The sequence below is a fragment of the Gambusia affinis genome, linkage group LG03 (genome assembly GCF_019740435.1).
Source record: "Gambusia affinis linkage group LG03, SWU_Gaff_1.0, whole genome shotgun sequence".
Taxonomy (NCBI): Eukaryota; Metazoa; Chordata; class Actinopteri; order Cyprinodontiformes; family Poeciliidae; genus Gambusia; species Gambusia affinis.
The window spans coordinates 2,201,167-2,206,831 of record NC_057870.1 but is presented as its reverse complement, the minus strand read 5'-3'; the positions used below and the strand labels follow the sequence as shown (position 1 = coordinate 2,206,831).

The 5,665-nt window shown below is 35.6% G+C and overlaps 1 long non-coding RNA gene across 1 annotated transcript; it reads right to left on the bottom strand.

The window, feature by feature from the left end:
- Positions 1-3,762: 3,762 nt before the first annotated feature.
- Positions 3,763-5,458, bottom strand: LOC122827720. The gene is made up of 3 exons (XR_006370109.1): positions 5,397-5,458; positions 4,357-4,519; positions 3,763-4,169 (listed from the first exon to the last, which is right to left on the bottom strand). It is a non-coding gene; the product is annotated as an uncharacterized LOC122827720 (long non-coding RNA).
- Between the last annotated feature and the right edge of the window lie 207 nt (positions 5,459-5,665).

The following is a 5,665-nucleotide window of genomic DNA, read 5'->3' as shown; positions in this document are numbered from 1 at the left end:
GCCAATTTTATTTATCAGGACCACAGCATACACAAACATGAAATATATATGTATTAAGTCCAAACATGGAAATATGGAATATGGCTACACAGAAAGTGGACTTTATTTACAGCACCTTCACTAAGAACTAGAGCAACAATTCTGTTTGTGAACATAAAGGAAAATCTGTGAATGGCAAAGTTAAATGAATTACGGGTCTATTGTTAAATCAAAAAGATAATGCTGGCATTCTATTATAGTGGCCAGTTGTCCTTTCTTGATGTGTTAAAGTGCCTCATGACCAGCAATCTCCAGGGAGATCATGGATGCTTTTTTGCTCTCCTAGCACTTTCCATAGATGCTAGAAAAAAGAAATAATTCATTAGTGAAAACCAACTCCAATTGTTAATTTTTCTTGGTTATAAATTATGTAATGCCTGTTTTCAAATAAGCATTCATAAAGAACATACATTAGTGGGAGAAGCTACAGAAATGAGCATGTAGGTTGCATCGATGAAAATTAATTTCTGCAAATGCCAAACAGGTTAACACTTGGTATGGTTGCTTGGTATGTATGATTAATTATTTGAGGGAATTCTAGAAAATTTTTTATTTTTTTCATAATTTAAAATTGCATTTGTTTGACAAACAGGCCTCAGCAGCTGGTGAAGAACCATCCAAAGCCAAAAGACTTGTTCCTCCTTCTAATCCTGGTGCCTAGTCTTTTTTCCAGTGAAGGAGATCCCACTCTGAACCATCTCACTGACTCCACCAAAATACAGGTTCTGTACAGGTGCAGCATCAGCAAAGGGCCGTTTATTGAGATCTCTGGTTTCCTAAAACCAGAGATTAATCAAATTTAAGATGTTAAATTTGGTTAATATCTTAAAATTAACCAAATTTAAAGATATACTCTGATTACTTTGCTTATTAGTTTTGTGGTGCTTTGATATTTTGAAAAAAATATAAATATGTGAATGTATTTCAGATTAAGATTGGGATAGAGAAAGTAGTATAAACAGTCCCATTACTGATCACCAAATTAGATTTTCTAGCATCTGAACATTGGCTGTGTGAAAGTTTATCATTTTAATACAAGGCACAGTTAAATGGTATGTGTGTGGTAATTTAAGCCAGATGACATATTGGATAATGTCTGCTCAAAATATCATGCATAAAGAAGAACATGGTCACCCTATTGCCTTTCAGTGGTGTAGATCATTACTTTTGACCATGCTTCAGTTGTGCTTTTGAGCTTAACTAGCTTGGTGTTTCAAGACTTGTGTAGGTGTGGTGATTTACCAGAATTTTTATTTGTGTTCCTTTTTCTGCGGGGCTCTATGTCCTTCTGTTTTAGTTTTCTGTTGAGCTCTTTCCCCTTACCATCTGTGTTTACTTTGTGCTGAAAAGAACATATAAAAAATATGGGGTTAATCAACTGAAAAGTAAAGAACACTTGCTTAAGGTGAGTCTCTTCCCAATGTAGAAAACAGTTCTCCATATTCCTGCACATTACATGTTGAATATTACACAAGACCTGTGTGTCTGTGCACTTCTACATGTAACTTTAAATTTTTTGTAACTTCAAAACTCAGTCCTCTATATACCTGCATCTTACATGATGAATATTACACAAGACCTGTTTGTTTGAACAGTAGTTAATACCATTTTAATGACTTCATTTAGAAAATAAGTTGGTCTTTGGAGACCAATAGTACCTCAGGAGGGTTGGTTGAACAGGATCCGCATGTTTCCACATCACCAGCCTGACACAATTCATCTTTGGAAATCTGAAATGTAAAGAACACTCATTGAATCCAAGTTTGTTCCCAATGTAGAAAACAGTTCTCCTTATTCAGGGACCTTACATTTTGAGTATTACACAGGACCTGCGTGTATTGGCGTTTCTACATGTCACTTTCATTCTTTCAAAACTATGTCCTCCTTATTCTGGCACCTTACATGATGAGTATTACACAGGACCTTTGTGTATGGGCGTTTTTACATGTAACTTTCATTCTTTTGTACTTGTAATTTCAAACCTCTGTCCTCCCTTTTAATGCAGCTTTACATATCAAGTTCTAGACAATACCTGTGTGTTTGAACAGTACTTAATAACATTTCAATGACTTAGTTTTAGAAAATATGTTGGTTGTTGGACACCAAAATTACCTCTGGAGGGTTGGTTGAACAGGATCTGCATGTTTCCACATCACCAGCCTGACACAATTCATCTTTGGAAATCTGAAATGTAAAGAACACTCATTGAATGTGAGTTTGTTCCCAATGTAGAAAACAGTCCTCCTTATTCAGGGACCTTACATTTTTAGTACTACACAGGACCTGTGTGTATAGGCGTTCTACATGTCACTTTCATTCTTTTTGTAATTTTAAAGCTATGTCCTCCTTATTCTGGCACCTTACATGATGAGTATTACACAGGACCTTTGTGTATGGGCGTTTTACATGTAACTTTCATTCTTTTGTACTTGTAATTTCAAACCTCTGTCCTCCCTTTTAATGCAGCTTTACATATCAAGTTCTAGACAATACCTGTGTGTTTGAACAGTACTTAATAACATTTCAATGACTTAGTTTTAGAAAATATGTTGGTCGTTGGACACCAAAATTACCTCTGGAGGGTTGGTTGAACAGGATCTGCATGTTTCCACATCACCAGCCTGACACAATTCATCTTTGGAAATGTAAAGAACACTCATTGAATCCAAGTTTGTTCCCAATGTAGAAAACAGTCCTCCTTATTCAGGGACCTTACATTTTGAGTATTACACAGGACCTGCGTGTATTGGCGTTTCTACATGTCACTTTCATTCTTTCAAAACTATGTCCTCCTTATTCTGGCACCTTACATGATGAGTATTACACAGGACCTTTGTGTATGGGCGTTTTACATGTAACTTTCATTCTTTTGTACTTGTAATTTCAAACCTCTGTCCTCCCTTTTAATGCAGCTTTACATATCAAGTTCTAGACAATACCTGTGTGTTTGAACAGTACTTAATAACATTTCAATGACTTAGTTTTAGAAAATATGTTGGTTGTTGGACACCAAAATTACCTCTGGAGGGTTGGTTGAACAGGATCCGCATGTTTCCACATCACCAGCCTGACACAATTCATCTTTGGAAATCTGAAATGTAAAGAACACTCATTGAATGTGAGTTTGTTCCCAATGTAGAAAACAGTCCTCCTTATTCAGGGACCTTACATTTTTAGTACTACACAGGACCTGTGTGTATAGGCGTTTCTACATGTCACTTTCATTCGTCTGTATTTGTAATTTTAAAGCTATGTCCTCCTTATTCTGGCACCTTACATGATGAGTATTACACAGGACCTTTGTGTATGGGCGTTTTTACATGTAACTTTCATTCTTTTGTACTTGTAATTTCAAACCTCTGTCCTCCCTTTTAATGCAGCTTTACATATCAAGTTCTAGACAATACCTGTGTGTTTGAACAGTACTTAATAACATTTCAATGACTTAGTTTTAGAAAATATGTTGGTCGTTGAACACCAAAATTACCTTTGGAGGGTTGGTTGAACAGGATCCGCATGTTTCCACATCACCAGCCTGACACAATTCATCTTTGGAAATCTGAAATGAAGAGATGTATACTGAATGAGTTCATAGAAAAATAAAATCCACCTATTTAATGAACCTGTCCAGCTGATTGTTAAACAGACATTTTATGTATTGACACTGCAAAATATGTCTATTAATTAATGTTCATTAATATAAGGTCAAAATATATTAATTTACATATGACAGTTTCTAGCATTTTGGATAGCGCTGAACAAGTTGAAATAGTGGTCTGGTTAAGTCTTTCTCCAAAATCTGGTTTTTAGGCACTCTGCTAATCACTTCTTGTTTTCAACTATAATGAAACTCTGTACTACAACTTGACATTTCCTTCAAAAATATTTTCAATGCTAGTAGAATGACTTGTGATAGTATTTTCACGCTTACTAGTACCCTTCTTCTCCATAGCCAGTCAGAATCATTACAATTATAAGTCATTTCTTCCCCTGGACCAATATCTTTGAGTGCAAACAAACAGAGATGACGTCTTCCATCCACCCTTGTAACTTTCATTTTGTTGTTTGTGTTCATCTCTTCATCATTTACCAGCCTCCCCAATGATCCATGTTCTCTGGCAGCATCAACACTAAAATATTAAGTATGCTATAAGAATAATTATACCATGCAACGGAAATGATTTTGCATATTTGGTGTTTGCATGTCAGAAGAATATTCCTCCTCCAACTAAAACTACTTTTACTGATGAAGCTGAAAATGTTTACATCACTTTGATTAAATATAAAATAAAAAACAACATTAAAACAGTCACATACCAAAGCTGTTGTCCATTGAACTTGAAATCAAACATAAAAGCCTGGAGTGCATCATGGTAAATTTTCAATCGGTTTTCTTGTTCCTTCCTACTTATGACTTCCCCTCTGCACTCAATAAGGAAATCTCCTTTTTGAAAGCACTGGCAGCTGAACACACCCCGACCTGCAGGTAAACATAATGAGTAAGGTTGAATAAACTTTAAACAATGCATATCTTTCAAATAGTAGCAAATGAGATTATTAAAATTTTTTCAAAATCAGTTAATTGATCTAATTTGAGGTCTTTCTGTGTTACTTGAACATTTGTTTGTCAGCTGAGTGGTGCTTCTAAATGTCACTCATTCTTTTATACTTGGAATTTCAAAACACAGTCCTCCTTTATACATATACATATACATATATATATATATATATATATATATATATATATATATATATATATATATATATATATATATATATATATATATATATATATAAAATCCTTCTCACCCACATGGTGGTGATTCTTCTTCCTCTTAGCTCGGGTCCTCTACCAGAGGCCTGGGAGCTTGAGGGTTCTCTGAGTATCTTGGCTGTGCCTAGGACTGCACATTTCTGGACTGAGATGTCTGATGTTGTTCCTGGGATCTGTTGTAGCCACTGTTCCAGTTTGGGGTGACTGCCCGAGGTCCCGATGACCACAGGCACCACTGTGGTCTTCACCTTCCAGGCCCTCTCCAGTTCCTCCCTTAGGCCCTGGTATTTCTCTAGTTTCTCATGCTCCTTTTTCCTGATGTTGCAGTCACTTGGTATTGCCACATCCACCACAACGGCTTTCCTCTGTTGTTTATCCACCACGACTATGTCTGGTTGGTTCGCCCTCACCATTTATATATATATATATATATATATATATATATATATATATATATATATATATGATCTATGCTAGTGTGCAGTATAAAAATAGTTTAAAAGTCAAAAAGCAAGACAAAAGTAAACAAAAACAATCCTTTAATAAACTCTGGAATCCTGTACGTAAAAAAGTCACAACTCACCTTTAAATGAATTGATGTATTTTACATCAAATCCCTCTTTATCTTCACCCAAGGAGAATAATAGCTGGCATCATGTTTGGGATTTCTTTTTGCTCTCTGAGACCTTGTTGCTGACATCTCCTGCAAAGATCAGAGTAATTTGTTGTTGAGTAAAAACATGATGCTGTACATCAGGAGTGTCAAACTCCAGGCATCGAGGGGCAGTGTACTGCAACTTTTAGATGTTCCTCTGGTCCAAAACACCTGAATTATATGACTGAATTAGCTTC